The following is an 18961-nucleotide window of genomic DNA, read 5'->3' as shown; positions in this document are numbered from 1 at the left end:
AGGCTGTTTACTCCGTCACTGTATAGCTCCAGCACACTAACTATTCTGAATATCTATTATTTGAACTGTATACACGTTTCTATTTACCCTATTCCATATTTATCTAGTTTCAGGTTACATAATTTAAAAGACTAAAGCTGGCCATACTTGGTTAAATTTTCATTTGGAAGTTCGTATAAAAATTGTAAGAACATTCTTTCTTGCCATCACTGCGTGAACTAATTTCATTCAAAAGCCCAGAGAAGCCCCAAGTCTCCTCTTCTCGGGTCCCCAGTAGTGCTCCGGGCATTTTCTATGGGGGCAAATATGCAGGCCTGATCCCAAGCAAGCCACGCTGCCTGCTTGTGTAGACACAGACAGTGTGCTTGGCCCCGCCCCCCACTCCTTTTACATAGGATTTGGGAGACAACAACAGGAGCCAATGGCTGTAATGATTTAGGCACGTTCAGGTGTGTTTAGGTGTTTAGGTTTAGGTTACATTATTATTCTGGCCAATGAAATTAATTAACGCTCAAGCTCCAAACGCATCTAGCGTTACCACGCGTTTACATACATTTACACGTGTTTAGGCTCATCAAGCATTTTTTCTATCAAAATGATGCTGCTTCTGTAGTAGTTTTTTTTTCTGCTTCTAAACTCTTCTGCACCAGATGCACTCTCCAGTTTTAGTAAATCAACCCCATAGGCCAACATACGGGAGGATATAGAGGCAGGAAAACAAAAAAAGACAGCAGATGCCCCTAAGAGCAGTATTAAAAGTGTTCAGTGTGCATGAGACCTTAATCACTGCTGCATTGCAGTGCTCTAATGATGAAAGTTGCAGCGTCTGCATCCCTTTAGAAGTGATTAACCCTATGGAAGTATCTTTTCTAAAATGAATTTTTCGTTGCAGAAGAAGACTAGAATCTGACTTGTATCCTAGCGTGGACTTCTGGGAAAATCAGTGAGCCAATCACACAAGCAGGAAATTACATTTATGGGGCTTTCTGTTTACCAACTGTGTACAAAATGCCTCCAAGTTACCATATTGCATTAAAATTTTCAGAAAATTATAGCGCTGCAGATTGAAAAGGAAAGGTAATGTTTAATAACATTCAGTTACAATATGACGTAGCATTTGTATATGCTAGATTTTTTTTTTTTTTTAAATTGCTATGAAAATGAAGTTACCCTTTAAAGACCTGTTATACTGAAGAAATTCTACATAGTTACTCTATGTGTGTATATGCCTTTACACAAATTGAAATGAAGCATTATTCATTAACACGATGGAATGTGAATTCATACTCTTTGCCCCCCAACCATCGAAAGAAGTTGGTTGTGTGCATGAAAAATCAAGAGTGCAGGCACTTCCAGAGCTAGCATACAGCAACATTCCCATCAACAACAGAGTCTTCTGAAACTGCTTTCCCCATCTGACACTGTCTAATGTTACCCCTCCTCCCACCCAAGCCTCCTCCTTTCTTGGCCATCTCTAGCCCCAGCTAGCTGGCACGGAAATCCGAGTCATCATCTGCAAGGCAAAGCCAGGGAGAAGTACTGCAGGCAGTCTCTGCTTTGGGTAAGTTTCCTTTGCTCATTTTTCTCTGAATCTTATATTGTATGTGACCTGTACATGTGTTATCATACATGTGTTGACAAGACAGATGCTGGAGCATTAGTGGTCGGAAGACCTAAAAACAAGAACTGAAGATACCAAGATGTCAGGCTTAGAAAGAACTCATTTTTTACTTTTAGAACACCAAAATTATTTTGGCTTTTATAGCAGAGTATGAGTCTAGACATGCAAGCTTAATAAATAAGTCAGTGCTAAGTGTTATAATGATTTCAAAAGTGGAGTAATCTTTAGTAAACACTTAGGTCATTGTAGCTTGAAGCAGTCAGGACTATGAAAGATTAAGTCCGATCAGTTGTTGTGTGTTACTGCATTAAAAAAGACTAAAAAAACTACACAAGTCTTTTCCAATTCTCACATTTCCTGTGACATTTTAAGGTGTATGATGCTATAGCTAGTGCTGCTGATACTTTTACAAAAATGCAAAAGAAGTTTGACAGTTGTACGTTAGAATCAATTTGTATTACAAGGAGTGTGTAATAACTCCTGCAAAAAAGTCTATACATTCAGTCCTCCGTGTCCCATTTGTTGCTCAGTCATAAAATTCAATGTGACCCAGCAAGCATTTGTCCAAGTTAAACACTGCATTCATATCTGATTTAAGGTTTCCATTATTGTACTTGTTATGAGGTCTGCCTGATGAACTGTCTGAAATACGCTCACTTGGTGGCTCTGACAACCCCATTCCATTTGGTAAGTTGATTGCTTGATCAACATTTGGGGAAAAGCCTGCTGTTCAGGCATTCTGACAGCCACCACCGTTGGCTACCAGAATACAATAGCCAGTACAGTCCAATGAGAGCTGCTTTACACTGGCTTAATCTGCCCTTCTAAAACTGTTCCAAGTTGTAAATCACCATACAGATCTATTTGGTATTTGCTTACCTAAATTAATTTAAGCCCAGATAAAATTCCTAAGCCCCGATGAGCAGGGAGTCTCCTTGGTTCCTGAAACGTGTTGGATTTTTTCCGCCATGAACTAATTACCGTATTTTGTGCTCTATAAGACGCACCTGACCATAAGACGCACCTAGGTTTTAGAGGAGGAAAACAAGAAAAAGGAATATTCTGAACCAAATGGTGTACTAAAATATTTAATAAAATATAATAGAATAACATTTCAACCATGTAAAGTGAACAGCAGTCAACAATGGCATTAAGAACCATCATCACTGTCATTAACAAATGAGGAGAGACTTTAAGGTCTCCCCCTGATTACTGGGCATCCCCCCCTCATAAAGCCAGAAAGTCCCAACAGGGCCCCCCACCCGAATAATAAATGATCTGTAGAGGCACAATACATCCAGGTACATAGTACATAAAAAAAGGACTACAACTCCCAGCATCCGCACTGGCATCTTACCTTACAGAAGGCTGCAGGCTAGAGGAGGCAGGGGGCACACTACCTGCGGTGACATGCCAGGAGCGGGAGGACCTCTGGGGACAGGCCACACAGCGGAGTGGAATGGAACCATACCTTACTGTAAAGCAGGCCACGGGCCAGGGGAGGGGGGAAGCAATGCCCAGCAGTGACATGCCCGTTAGCTGGAGGAGCTCTGAGGAAAGGCTGTACCTGTAAACCGGAGTGGGGTCGGACTGGACTTCACTGTAGAGCAGGCTGAGGGTTCGGAGAGGGGAGCACACTGCCTGACAGTGACTTCCTGGGAGGATGAGGAGCTTCGTATTGAGTATGGGGACAGGCCACACACTGCAGTGGGATTGGACAGCCAGCAACAAGAGGGGGCTCCACTTAAGAGCTGACCGCTGTCTCTAAACCCTAACACAGCAGCGGCAATGGGGGAAGGGGGGAGGCCTGGTCAATATTCGCTTTGGACTCTTGGAAGATTGGCATTTTCATTGAACTATATGTGTGTGAATTATCAACTCTGGGTTCTTACTCTAGCTGAATGGGCTGACCCCATTTTGTGGAGTGCTGCTGAACTGGAGCCAGTGTGCCGAGTGATAATTTCAGTGACCCATTCAATATCTGTATAAAGCTTTGTACTTGTGTTTAGAAATCTATAGCCCGGCTTTGGGTATTTATCCATCAGCATAGGATGGAGAACTTTGTTATATTGCTTTTGTTTAGCCCACAGGCTGAATCAAGGAATGTCAGTGTATGGCTAGCTTTAGCTTTGGTTTGGTTGTAGAATACTTTAGGAAGAATAGGCATTTGGGAACCAAGAAACCAGACAAAGTTGAAGTAGAACGTCCATCACATTATCACATTCAGCTTACACATTTTAAAGTTTACATGATTGTGGATTCAGATAAAAACAAACCTTTGCAATTATGCACCCCTCCCTCCAACTTATGCACATGAACATTTCAAGTCATGTGGGCTTTAAAGAAGCATCGGTAAAAAAAAAAAAAATATTTGGCCTAAGTACAGACTGCCGGCTCAACTGACAGTCACACTGCACATACCACATTTCCAGCTTTTAATTATATTTGGGTTTTCTTTTTTTTTTCTTTTAATGCTTCCTTGCTTTCTTCTAATCCTCTGATCCTTCCTAAAACGTTGCACCCAAAGGCCACTAGAGCTGAACTCCTATTAATGGTAGTTACACTTTGAGTGCCAACAGGTTTAGCAATGATACCAAACAACTCAAAACACAATACAAAAAGAATTCATGCACACGTTGCATGGGTGCAGATAATTTGCTGTGTTCAGAGATGGCTAGTCTATGGCTAGTCAAGGCAGTTCTAGTCTATTCACATTCTTTTTAATCAAGTCCTGATGAAGGGAGTGCTTTTGGATACCGAAAACACATTGTCCCCCTTACTTTTATCAGAATATAGTTTAATCTGGATCTCTTAGCAGTTTTGTGAGGCTTCAGCTGCCATTTTTGTTACACACTGGCTGCCTTCAGGTTCAGTCGGAGACTGTATTCTCATGTAGCCAGATGAGAACTTGGATGGAACTTGGATCATCGCTCTAAGCAAGGGGAGAATCCTCTGATCCCCCTGGTCCTCAGAGAATGGAGTACTGGTATATGGGATGACTTATCCAAGAGTGACAGGATCCTTGTGTAAAAAAAAACACTGTACTCCCGGCTTTGACCAAAGTTTGTTTGTCAGTGTAGAACAGCATCAGACAGCTCTACTCCACAAACCACACCTTTGACGCATTTTGCCTCCCCCACCTGGGCTTCGTCACAGAGGTCTATGACTAAGCCCCAGTGGGTGTTTTTCTTACACTTAGATTAGAGGTTACATGTGAACAGCAGAGGTGCTGGCCAATGTATGAGTGGCACTGACAGCTGCTGCTGATGGTCAAACACCGAGTTTACAGACAGCACTTAGTACACCATCAAAAATCTACTGAGTCTTTCTGGTGGCCACTCCTGTGCAACAGTGTGAATATAGCTGAAGAAGCCAAACTCTGACCCTGATTAAATAATGCTTGATGATTTCCTTTTTATTACACCTAAAATATGTTTTTATTGGTTAGAAGATCATGTATATGTATATATATATATATATATATATATATATATATATATATATATATATATACATACACAATGCTCAGCGCATAAATGAGTACACCCCTTTTGAAAAGTAAGATTTTAATCAATATATCAATGAACACAAGAGCTATTTCCAAAATTTTTACAAAACTGAGTTTTATAGAACATTTGTTTAGCTCATTACATGAAAGTAAAGTTAATAATGATGTAACTTAGATTACAAAATCTTCAGTTTTACTCAAATTAGTTAGTGCAAAATTGAATACACCCCTACAACAAAAACTACTCTAGTATTTTGTATGACCTCCACGTCTTCTAGGCATGGAATGAACAAGTTGGCGACATATTGCAACATCTATCTTTTTCCATTCTTCAAGAACAACCTCTTGTAAATCCTGGATGCTGAATGGAGAGTTATGCTCTTTGGAATTCCACATAGGTGTTCGATTGGGTTCAGATCAGGAGATGTAATTGGCCATTGAATCGCTTTCAGAAATGCAACAGTGGCCTTAGATGTGTGTTTTGCATCCCTGTCATGTTGGAAAAGTGTGTGACAACCAAGGGCACAGAGTGATGATAGCATCTTCACTTTCAATATAGAGCAGTACATCTGTGAATTCATGATACCATCAATGAAATGCAGCTCCCTGACTCCAGCAGCACTCATGCAGCCTCACAGAAGGACACCGTCACCACCATGTTTCACTATAGGCACCATGCATTTTTCTTTGCACTCCTCACATTTGGAAAGCCACTCAGTTTTGAAGGCATCAGTTCCAAAAACATTTATCTTGGTCTCATCACGCCAGAGTACAGAATCCTAGTAGTCTTTTTCTTTTTCAGCATGGGCCCTGGCAAATTCTATGTGGGGTTTTTTATGCATGGGCTTTAGAAGAGGCTTCCTTTGTGGACAACACCCATGCATGCTGTTCCTCTGCAGTGTACGCTATATTATGTCACAGAAAACAATCATACCAGTTTGGCTTTCTACTTCTTTAGCTAACTGCAGTGCATGGTGATTTTCTTCACCCTTCTCATCAGAAGACGCTTCTGTCAAGGTGTTAACTTCCATGGATGGCCTAGACGTCTCTGTGAGATGGCTACAGTTCCAACTTTGTTAAATTTCACTTTTGCTACAGTATTCTGACCGATAAGTAAAGCTTTGCTGATCTTCTTGTAGCTTTCACCTTTCTTGTGTAAAGAAATTATTTTCTTTCTCAGGCCTTTTGACATTTCTCTTCCATTGGTGCCATTGATGATAGCATGAACTGGGAAGGGGTTTTCTGTGTTAAGTAACACCCTTTTATAATCAACTGTCTGCTGGACACCTGTTTCATGAATAATTAGACTTACCTATGTTGAATTCTTGTTAATTAGGATTTAGTTGTCTGAAACTTAGCTTTGCATCTAAGACTTTCATTGGGGTGTATTAATTTTTGCAACACAGTCTTGAATGACTTTAAGAAAAATACTTTTTTATGTCTGCAAATGAACAAGTCTTGTTTGCAATCAGTGACCCGCATTTGTGGTAGTATTTTGTAGTATAGTGTCTTATAAAAAATGTTGATTCTGAAAGGAAAGTAAAGGTTTTCTGACAAATCTGTTGGGGTGTACTCATTTATGCTGAGCACTGTATATATAACATCACTTTTTGTTGCTTGCGATACAAAGACAAAAACATGTTTGGCCTGATCTTGTTAAAATTGACAGAGTTTAGAAGCTGCTTCCAGACATCTGAAAATATGCAATCCTGTTGGACATAGACCTAAACCCTGGAATTTATAAATTATCATAAACCATTTTTAAAATTCTGTCATGCCTCCACACAAATGTCAGTGCCTTCAACAAAATTTTATTATTTTCACCTTTCAGCCGGGGAATCTCCAGCAGCTGATGGGGGCCAGGATTTGTCATCAGTTGCTGTGACTCTGGTGGACTCTGGCTTAATAGCAACCCATGCGACTCATGACAAATTGAATAATGAGGATTGGTATAGCCGGCACTCGTCTTCCCGAATAATAAACTTTATAAATGTGCATATACATTTATTTGCGCATTTCGGCAATAAGCCTTAGTCCTAGTCATCATGGCTATAACTAAAGTTTATTGCCAAAATGCATAAGACATTTTATATGCACATTTTACTCGCTCAAACAAGTTTGTTACACGGGAAGACGAGAGCCGGCTATACCAACCCTCATTATTCAGTTGCATCCGTGCTGGGAAGACACACAGAGCCAGAGCACCACAGAAAGTTGGTCTTCCACCAGTTTGCTTATGGATGAACCGGTGATTTTTTGTTTTTTAGAATTTGTTGCAGACAAAGTGGCAGATTCTATAAGTGACTCATACAAATACCTGAATTTGTCACATGAGTTGGCAATCTGAACAAAATTGTGGCAATGCTTTCTTGAACTTGGCACCTGAATTTTTATTGGGGAAATTCTGCCAGAAAAGTGGTACTATTGCTTTTTTGAATTCCCCCAATGTACTGTAGCATTGGATGAATAATCACACCACTCAAAAGAACATACATAACAATAGTAAAGGAAAGAAGACACTGCAGCAAGTTATGAATTATGTTTATTGCTGGTGCCTGATAATAAGCCTGGTGCCCCTCCCAAGTTTGCCAAAATGTAATCTCCAGAGTCAATCCAAACATCAGATGTCCCAACACTGGGGTACAGCTTTGCACTGGGTTGTTTAGGAGAAAAATAAAACCTTACTCTAGGGTACTATGAAAAACGTCAGCATTCTACACCCATTCTACTTCTTAGTGGAAGTGATGACTGGCATATTCAAGGCTTTGGACATCTTTTTATGTCCTTTTCCATCTTTATAAAGTTCCATTACCTTGTTACGCAGGACTTTTGATAGTTCTTTTCTGATCCCCATGGCTCAGTACCTAGCCTAGTCAGTGCTTCCACGTAAGAGCTAACAAACTCATTGACTATTTATACACTGACACTGATTGCAATTTAAAAAGCCACAGATGTAGGACATTAACCTCTAATTGGCATTTTAACCCTTGTGTGTCACCTTGGGTGTCTGTACCAAGGTCAAGCATTCCAGGGTATGTAAACTTTTGATCATGGCCATTTGGGTGATTTTTGTTATCATTATGATTTAAAAAGGAGCCAAACAAGTATTTGATAATAAATGGCTTCATAGGATCATCATCCTTCAATAAAAAAGCATTTTTTGGCATGATCAGTCATATTTTAAATATCAATGCCAAAATTTCACAATTTCTGCCAGGGTATGCAAACTTTTGAGCACAACTGTATATTACACATTTCATAGTCCTTTTATCTAGGTGCTTGGACTTGTTCTGCTAGATGGAGGACACCTAGGATTTTCAAGGAACCAGTTACCCTATATGGGTCCCCAAGTGCACGCACAGTGCATCTATCTAAAGAACAGAGAGGTTCAAATGAAACTCCCCTATTCTACAAAAGGCTGCTGTGACTAGGGCTGACAACATAAATACCACCACTGAACCACCAGTTTAGACTACTAGGCATTTGTGGTGGGATGAATGTAGTATGGGGCAAACTAAACCAGGACAGGCAAACTATATCATAAATGGAGGCTTAGTGGATACAGATTAGTCAGCTGGTGGGAGCACCACAAAAGCACTGGAATCAGATTGGGCAGTAGGTAAAAGACAATGCATTCAGGCTAAACAGCAGGCAGAGAGTTCATAGATTTACACTGGAGGGTGTGTGGAGAAACAACAGGGTCAGGATGGGTGGCAGTTGGAGAGTCAGCAAAATTAGGTTGAACAGCTAAGTGGTTAGCACTTCTACCTAGCAGCACTAGGGTTGTCGGTTTGAATCCCAACCACAGCACTACCTGCCTGGAGTTTGCAGGTTCTCTCTGTGCCTGCGTGCAAGGGTTTCCACCCACACTCCAAAAGACATGCTGGTAGGTTAATTGCCTCCTGTATAAATTAGCCCTAGAATGTGTATGCATGAATGTGAGTTACGGACCTTGGATTGTAAGCTCCTTGAGGGCGGGGACTGATGTGAATATACAATATACATTATAAGGAAATTTCAAGGGGCTAGTTGCAGGGCATGTACTGGTATGAAGAGGAACAAAATACTGTGAGGCAGCAGACTGACTGATTTATGTTTGGAAGAGATAAATGGTTACTACTGGTAACAAAGTTGAAGACATTTGGTAAGACTGGTAACTAAAGGCAGGAATAGGTTGGTGTAAAATTATCTTTGTCTGAAAATGACCAGGTTTGGAGCAATGGTTGAACAAAGCTATAATTGCAAGCTCCCTGTTTGACCATTAACAAATCCAGTAGAAGGACATCACAGGGATACAGGAGTACTTCTCATAGAAATATAATTTGTCATCCTCCAGTAACCTTACAAAGAATGTTACCTGATTAATACTAAAAGGAGGTGAAAAGTCAACAACCATGCAATTATAAGGAAGAGCAAGCTCAGTCCAGATCTTAACCGATAGCGGAATTTCACAAAATGAGGAATACTGCTGGCCGATAGACATGAGCCAAACAAATATTTTCTAACAGCTTCTCACTAGACAGATCCTGAATCAACTGGCAGCAATAATCCCTGTCTTCCTCTTTTAACAATACATAATATACAATGACGTTGGGGCCCATCTTGACACAAAACATTGAAATAGGCAGGAAGGCATACAACAAGCTCCCAGTTCCCACGTGTAGTAAGTCTCACATAGGCCTCAGCATTATATCAGGAAACCTCCTACACACAGGAGGATAATATGGTTAAAAGTGATTCTAAAGGTTGTAATGAAAAAAAAACCAAACAAACAAGTCATACTTACTTGCTCTGTGCAATGGTTTTGCACAGAGTAACCCCGATCCTTATCTACTCAGTTCCATTCTTGGCCCCTCCCCCTTGACCAGTGCCCTTTGCTATGGGGTCACTGGTGCCTGCTCACTTGCGAGCCCCGCTCTGTGTCCATAAGACACATAGAATTGCGATTCAGCCAAACCCCCGCTCTCTCCTCATTGGTTTACTGGCTTTGATTGACAGCAGTGCGCACCAATGGAAAAGAGGGAGTTCTGGGACAGCTGAGGCTCTTGTGCGCATCACTGGATTGACAGGGGGCTCAGGAGGGTATTGGGGGGAGATGGGGGGGTAGTACACAGAAGGTTTCTTACCATCATGCATAGAAAAAACCTTCATCCTTTACCACCACTTAAAAAAATGCAGTGGTTTTGTACAGAGCAGCCCGATCCTCTTCTTTTTCGGTCCCCCACCGGCGGACCTGCCTCCAATAGCAAGCCTCTTGCTATGGGGGCACTTGAGCAGGATTACTCCTGAGCCACACTCCTGTGAGTGGACAATGTTCATTCACGCACAGATCATGTTTTGGCCCCACCCCCACTGTCTCCCGATTGGCTAGCTGGCTGTGATTGACAACAGCAGGGGCCAATGGCTCCCAATGCTGTGTGAGCCAATGAACAGAGAGAGATCTGTGAGAGCCATGGCTCTCATGCACATCGCTGGATTGAGATCAGGCCCAGGTAAGTATAAGGGGGAGTTGAGGGGGCAGCTGCACCCAGAAGAATGCATTCAGGTTAAAAAACTTTCTGCCTTTAGAACCACTTTAAGTAAAAACAATACAGTTTTTGGAGAAATTGTAGAACTGAGATTAAGAACACGCAGTATACAAAATATAATGCATACATACAGTACAGCAAGACCAGTAACTAAACAGTGTAACGCATTTGCAAGTGAAACAAAGACTAGTACATTTAAAAGATGTGTGGTTGGAGCCTAAAATGAACATCCACACCTTGGCACATCCCAAAATTGTTTTCAATAAAAAAAAGTAACAAAACAGGTCACTAGGTAACTTATTATTAGATGGGGATATCCCACTTAGAGTGAGGGGGACTTTGTATGTGCCTAACAATAGGAAATACTGTATATAAAACACAACTATATATAAACACATATTTTTATTGGCTTATCCAATTAAAAAGAAACATGCATCATAAAAACATGTAATATTGAAAATCGAGCAGTGGCATACAATCTCTGGATATTATGGTAATGTATAGCAAGTGTGTAGGATCGACGCGTTTCGCTATATTTGCTTCCTCATGACTCCCTACATCTCTAAAGCAATGAACATAATGCAAGATGGTAGTAAATAGTCTCCCCACCGCCAACCTCAGGTGGTCATAACTAAACTTGGCTGGCCACTAGGAGACACTTGCTTCTTGACACCGGGATTTTATCCTTCCTGCTTATGAACTACAGTCGTAACCAACAGTTGCTCTGGCTGTGCTCTATGTTTCAGACAGAGTGGGTAACGGTTACATAACTTGTGTTTTTTATTTTGCTCTCTGTGTCTCTGCTGAGGAGATCCTATATGTCATGGCGAATATTGTCACTGAAACAAAAAGTGATGGGAAATTTGAAATTTTAATCTTAGTACCAGAACAAAAGGTGAGAATAAATCTTCCAGTGTCTAAATGTGGAATTTCCTTGAATTTCCTCTCACTTTATGTTGCATGTTCAGGACAAGAAGAGAAAGGCAAAATCTACTTGACAGGGATTTGAATGCTTCCATACTCTATCTGAAATTAAAGAAAAAAGTCCTGACTATACAAGTTTTTCAAGTTTATTTTGCTTTATTCTCACCTGGTAATCCTGGAAATAACATACGTGGATGGCCATGTCACTTCTCCACTGTGGATGGCCATGTCACTTCTCCACTGTATCTATGGTGGGAGCCATGGATGTCATTCTAGGCAGCTCTCCTGAAATGGACTACAAACATGTCTGTATCTCTTCATCACCATTACACAGGGGTTTAAGTGTGAGAGCAGGGATCTGTCTCTATAAGGTGCTGCCATTCACAGCGTATTTTAAAGTATAACTAAAGGCAAAACTGTTTTGGTATTGGATAGTGTGTAGAAGGATAAGAATGCTTTTCAGTTTTCACCGCTGTCTCTGCCCCCGTAAGGGAGATTCATCCTCTCTATTTGTCCTGTTTACCTACAGTTGCAAGAAAAAGTATGTGAACCCCTTGGAATTTCGTGGAGTTTTGCATGAATTGGGCATAAAATGTGCTCTGAACGTCATCTAAGTCACAACAATAGAAGAACACAGTCTGCTAAACATAATACTACACAAACATTAGATGTTGCCATGTTTTAATTGCACATAACATGTAAACATTCACAGTGCAGGGAGGAAAAAGTATGTGAGGCCCTAGCTTAATGACTTCTCCCAGAGCTAATTGGAGCCAGGAGTGAGCCAACCTTGACTCCAATCAGTGTGATGATATTGGATGTGTTGCTGACAGCTGTCCTGCCCTTAAAAAACACACACCTGTTTTGGGTTTACTGGTTTCAAGAAGCACTGTCTGATGTGAACCATGCCTCGCAGAAAAGAGCTCTCAGAAGACCTACGATCAAGAATTGTTGACTTGCATGAAGCTGGAAAGGGTTACAAAAGTATCTCTAAAAGCCTTGATGTTCATGTGTCCACGGTAAGACAAACTGTCTACAAATGGAGAAAGTTTAGCACTGTTGCTACTCTCCCTAGGCGTGGTCGTCCTGTAAAAATGACTGCAAGAGCACAGCGCAGAATGCTGCATGAGGTAAAGATGAATCCCAGAGTGTCAGCTAAAGACCTACAGAAATCTCTGGCACATGCTAACATTTTTGTTGACACATCTACAATAAGGAAAACATTAAACAAGAATGGAGTACATGGGAGGACACCACGGAGGAAGCCATTGCTGTCCAAAAAGAAGATTGCAGCACGTTTGTAGTTTGCAAAAGAGCACCTGGATGTTCCACAGCACTACTGGCAAAATATATTGTGGACAGATGAAACCAAGATTGAGTTGTTTGGGAAGAACACACAACACTATGTGTGGAGAAAAAGCACACCAACATCAAAACCTCATCCCCACTGTAAAACATGGCGGAGGGAGCATCATGGTTTGGGGCTGCTTTGCTGCCTCAGGGCCTGGACGGATTGTTGTCATTGATGGGAAAATGAATTCCAGAGTTTATCAAGACATTTTGCAGGAAAACGTACGACCATCTGTCCGCCAACTGAAGCTCCGTAGAGGATGGGTGATGCAACAGGACAATGACCCAAAGCATACAAGTAATTCAACAAAACAATGGCTGCAACAGCACAGAATACGCCTTCTGGAGTGGCCCAGTCAGAGTCCTGACCTCAACCCGATTGAAATGCTGTGGCATGACCTTAAGAGAGCGATTCACACCAGACATCCCAAGAATATTGCTACACTGAAACAGTTTTGTGAAGAGGAGTGGTCCAAAATGACTCCAGATCGTTGTGCAGGTCTGATCTGCAACTACAGGAAACGTTTGGTTGAGGTTATTGCTGCAAAGGAGGGTCAACCAGTTATTAAGTCCAAAGGTTCACATACTTTTTCCTCCCTGCACTGTGAATGTTTACATGTTATGTGCAATTAAACCATGGCAACATCTAATGTTTGTGTAGTATTATGTTCAGCAGACTGTGTTCTTCTATTGCTGTGACTTAGATGACATTCAGAGCACATTTTATGCCCAATTCATGCAAAACTCCATGAAATCCCAAGGGGTTCACATACTTTTTCTTGCAACTGTATATCATCGAAAGTGAGAGTAAAAGAAAATACCAAATTTTGGGTTGTACCAAGAAAAGAAATAGAGGAAAAATCTTTAAATGGGGACACTGGTTCTGGTGACCTAGGGGTCCCCAAGGAATACCCCTAATTTGCAGGCATTTCCCTGTTTGGCTATGGGACAGGAAGTTCAGGGAAATCTCCACAACGGGACACAGATGGCAGATGGATGTTATAAACCTCCCTTATAGTTCTACTTTAACTCTTGCTGCAGAATAAAATAAAATCCTAAAAGAGCAATGTATTTAAACCGTAGCTGCTGACTTTTAAAAAAACAGCCACTCACCTGTCCCGCGATCCCGCGTTGCCCCCGCCGTAGCCTGGTTCACTGGCCGTTCTGTATTCCAGGTGTCAGCATCTTCAGTGTGGGCACCCAGCTGTGACAGCTTGCGGCTTCACAGCCGGGTGCCCACTGCGCATGTGCGAGTTGCGCTGCACTTCCTGAATGGCCCCATGGTCTACTGAGACTTGTCACGTGTCCCACAAGAATTTGGGGAGGGTAGGAAGACAACTTCCGCTTCCGATCGCCCTAGGCGATCACAGCGGAAGTGGGACTTCCGTCACATTTGGGTACCCGTTTCCCCCCCCCCCCCCCCGCTCCTGTGGGAAAACTTGTCACATTTGGGTAACCAGTTCCCCCCCCCCCCCGCTCCTCAAAGATGCCAATCATAGATGAGGAGCGTGGGACCAATCTTTAAAGCGGAACTTCCCCTATTTGGTGAAACCCCCCTTTAATACTGTATATGCGGCATGTCTGCATTATAGTAATACATACAGAGTGTTTTAATTGGGTTCAAAGGGTATCTAAACCCAGGAACAAAAATTTCAGTGTTCTGAGATTTCATTTTTAGAGCTTAAAAATCTACAAGCCCGCTGCATCAACAGATATTTTCTGTACTTGCCAGAATAACGAAAATAAATGCAATCACCATATCCAAGGAAGCTGCAATATATCGCATTTTTGAAATATACATTATATTGATCACTTTATTGATATGATGTAGTACATCCTTGAATCGTGTCATGGAACTACACACCATAGAAAGTTACTATGTGAACCTCTCATGGACTGACGACAGACCGCACCAAAATACCATAACTCTCCCTGTCTTTAGGAACTCTTTGCCAAGTGAGGGACCAGAGAATGCGTATCCTACGCTGCACTGCTTTCCCCCTCATCAGCATTCATCATGGGAATTTCACCACCACACCAGCCATTTATGGTTGGTATGGCTGAAATATCTATTTGCTATATAATGGGAGGGATAAGCTTTGAAAAAATGACTACCCACCACTAAATGATCTCCAAGTACAGATATATAGACAGTTTATCTATGCACAGACGCAGCTAAACTGGGCAAGGGTTTTAGAATTCTGTAAACCAAACAGAGGGTGCAAAAACCCCAATGTCCAATGGAAATTGGACAGGGGACAACCCTAGCTTTAAGGCTATGTTCACATACTGTGATATTTGTTTTAGTGTGAAGTGTTTTAAAATGTTGTACTTCCTTCAGGTTTGGTGTAGTTTCCAGCAGTCAAACCTAAAGGCCTTGTAAGAAGGCTGAACGTCTACGTCCCTGGTTGTACTTGCTGCCATAAATTGATCTATAGATCTCTGAGCAGAAATAGCTGGCATTAATACTAGTCAGTCGACAAAAATGGTATCAGTCACTGCATAGTTCTAGGCAACACAGGCTTGCATGTGGAGATGACCTTTAACTGCCTTTGAAAAGCTCTGACAAAGTAACCTCGTAAAAATCCACTTTCTGTGTTCTTTGCAGCCAGGAAAATGTGATCCCAGTTCAGCTGATGCAATGGAATTCATTGTACCTTTTTGGAAGAATTGCTGGTTTTGGTATCTTTATTTTTTATTAGACAGAAAGATTGATTTATGTAACTTTGAAAAAAAGAGAGGCACTTATTGTTTAGTTAGAAGGTGGTAGTTTAAATGTTCTGAAAACTAACTATTTAATACATACCTCTCAAATTTTGAACTTCAGAATGAGGGACACGAGGGAGGAAGTGACCTGGGGTGTGCGTAGTGCACCATGGCAAACATGGGTGTGGTCAGTTGCTTACAGTGGGAGGGTCCTAAGGGGCATGGTTACACAAAACTTAGGCTTCCTTGTACCTATAAAATATGATCGCTGTGCCAAAAGCAAGAGTCTCACGGACACAAACCCCAGCACAATCATTTAAACAATAAAAAGCTCGATTACAAATGGTTTTGCACAAACTGTGAAAGAGTGTGTTACACAAAGTGTGAAAGGATCAGGGAATGCATTATGCACAGAGTGCAGGATTCAGGAATGCATTTCATACAGAGTGCAGGATTCAGGAGTGCGTTTCATACAGAGTGCAGGATTCAGGAGTGTGTTTCATACATAGTGCAGGATTAAGGAATGCATTACGTATAGAGTGCAAGATTCAGGAATGCATTACGTATAGAGTGCAAGATTCAGGAATGCATTACGTATAGAGTGCAAGATTCAGGAATGCATTACGTACAGAGTGCAGGATTCAGGAATGCATTATGCACAGAGTGCAGGATTCAGGAATGCGTTTCATACAGAGTGCAGGATTCAGGAGTGCGTTTCATACAGAGTGCAGGATTCAGGAGTGTGTTTCATACATAGTGCAGGATTAAGGAATGCATTACGTATAGAGTGCAGGATTCAGCAATGCATTACGTACAGAGTGCAGGATTCAGGAATGCATTACGTACAGAGTGCAGGATTCAGGAATGCATTACGTACAGAGTGCAGGATTCAGGAATGCATTACGTACAGAGTGCAGGATTCAGGAATGCATTACGTACAGAGTGCAGGATTCAGGAATGCATTACGTACAGAGTGCAGGATTCAGGAATGCATTACGTACAGAGTGCAGGATTCAGGAATGCATTACGTATAGAGTGCAGGATTCAGGAATGCATTACGTACAGAGTGCAGGATTCAGGAATGTATTACGGATAGAGTGCAGGATTCAGGAATGCATTACGTTTAGAGTGCAGGATTCAGGAATGCATTACGTATAGAGTGCAGGATTCAGGAATGCATTACGTACAGAGTGCAGGATTCAGGAATGCATTACGTACAGAGTGCAGGATTCAGGAATGCATTACGTACAGAGTGCAGGATTCAGGAATGCATTACGTACAGAGTGCAGGATTCAGGAATGCATTACGTACAGAGTGCAGGATTCAGGAATGCATTACGTACAGAGTGCAGGATTCAGGAATGCATTACGTACAGAGTGCAGGATTCAGGAATGCATTACGTACAGAGTGCAGGATTCAGGAATGCATTACGTACAGAGTGCAGGATTCAGGAATGCATTACGTATAGAGTGCAGGATTCAGGAATGCATTACGTACAGAGTGCAGGATTCAGGAATGCATTACGTACAGAGTGCAGGATTCAGGAATGCATTACGTATAGAGTGCAGGATTCAGGAATGCATTACGTACAGAGTGCAGGATTCAGGAATGCATTACGTATAGAGTGCAGGATTCAGGAATGCATTACGTTTAGAGTGCAGGATTCAGGAATGCATTACGTATAGAGTGCAGGATTCAGGAATGCATTACGTACAGAGTACAAGGTTCAGAAGTTATTTAAACTGCAAAAACCCCAATTAAACATACACTTACGTTCTAAAATCTTGATTAACAGCATACAGGAGCCGAGGTAAGAATGCAGGCATTAGATGGATAACAAATGAGTGCAACCGAGATAAGGCTGCAGCTGTCAAGTCCAAGCTGTGATGTTAGGGATGGGCGGGGCCAATATGCTTTTCAGGGGCTCCGCCCCTTTTAAAAAACATTTATAGGGAAACAGCCAGCATTTATACAGTGCCAACCAGGGAAAAGGTGGCAAGGCGTAGGACCAATTGAAACTACTGCATGCGCACCCTCAGTGGTGTATAATTCAGGTTTATGATACACTGCTGTGGGTGCACATGCAGTAGTTCCAATTGGTTCTGCCCCTTGTCACCGTCTTCCCTGGCCAGCAATGTATAAATGCCGGCTGCTTGTCTACGCAGTGCTTGCTTGACAAAAAGGGGGCAGAGCCCCTGAAACACATTTCGGCCCCCCCCCCATCCCTGACATGACATGATTTGCTGATGACACTGAAAGCTTTTTCACACAGACATTTAATTCTAAAGCAGCCTTTAACGTGCATTAATGTACCGACAGCATTAACGACTGTTTCGGATGCGTTTCACAGTGGTTCAAGTTGCATCTAGGCAATGCTCCTCAAATGCCCTGTGAGATTTAATATTGTTTTTTTAAAAAGGCTAAATTGTAAATTGATCATGCTTGACACTTTGCAACAGCAACTTAAACACTCTGTAAATGCCATAAGTGCATTTACAGTGAGTTTATGGCACGCTTGTGGCATGTTTTAATAAAAGTGAATGGAGGTGGTTGCAAAGTGTTAATGCCTGACGAACTTAGCAGGCAGCATTATTTTTGTCTCACCACAACACAAGACCACGCTAATTCTGTAGTATGTACACCTCCATCTGCTTCCTATTTTAACAATTTTGAGTGGGGTTGATAGGTGGTCGGGAAATGGTAAAAATAAGATCCAACTGCCTATCTTCAATGCCTGTGTGAAAGAGCCTAAAGGGTTACTAATCCTAGAGGGATTTGTAACATGGAACATGCTTTTTCATTGCTGGAAGATTGGTCAAAGCAGTTGAAACTGTAGGTCACCATCTCTAAATGTAAAATAATGTATTTCATGCATTTAATATTATAAAAGTATTCCTTGATAGAGTACAATATTGGGGGTTCAGTGTTGACCAGAGCTACAGCAGAAAAAGATTTGGGGCTGCTTAGATGATTGAAAAGTAAGCAAACAGCAAGGGCAGAATGGGGAAGGTGAATAAAATTCTGGATTAAATCACTAGAGGAGTCACCAGCAGGAGGAAGGAGGTCCTGATTTCTCTATATAGATCTTTAGTTAGACTTCATTAAGAGTACTGTGTTCACTTCTGGAGGACTGTCTACACTACACATACTTCATCTTCTATGAATGAAACAGGATCTATGAATGGAGGAAGGACAGATGATTTATTTATTTATTTATTTCAGGTACTTATATAGCGCCGTCAATTTACGCAGCTCTTTACAAATATATTGTACATTCACATCAGTCCCTAACCCTCAAGGGGCGTACAATCTAAGGTCCCTAAC

The 18961-nt window shown here is 41.6% G+C and overlaps 1 protein-coding gene across 1 annotated transcript in view; it reads left to right on the top strand.

Moving 5' to 3' along the window:
* Window positions 1–1452: 1452 nt before the first annotated feature.
* Window positions 1453–18961, top strand: part of LOC149467478 (protein kinase C and casein kinase substrate in neurons protein 1-like) — a 110094-nt gene continuing 92585 nt past the window's right edge. The window contains exon 1 of the mRNA XM_089671588.1: window positions 1453–1561. The gene's annotated coding sequence lies outside the window, so the exon portion shown is untranslated. The remainder of the gene's footprint in view (window positions 1562–18961) is intronic.

This window comes from Staurois parvus, unplaced genomic scaffold (genome assembly GCF_062004578.1).
Source record: "Staurois parvus isolate SC_StPar_1 unplaced genomic scaffold, SC_StPar_1.0 ptg000108l, whole genome shotgun sequence".
NCBI lineage: Eukaryota > Metazoa > Chordata > Amphibia > Anura > Ranidae > Staurois > Staurois parvus.
Note: the sequence above shows the minus strand (reverse complement) of the source record. Positions and strands in the feature narration are given on the sequence as shown.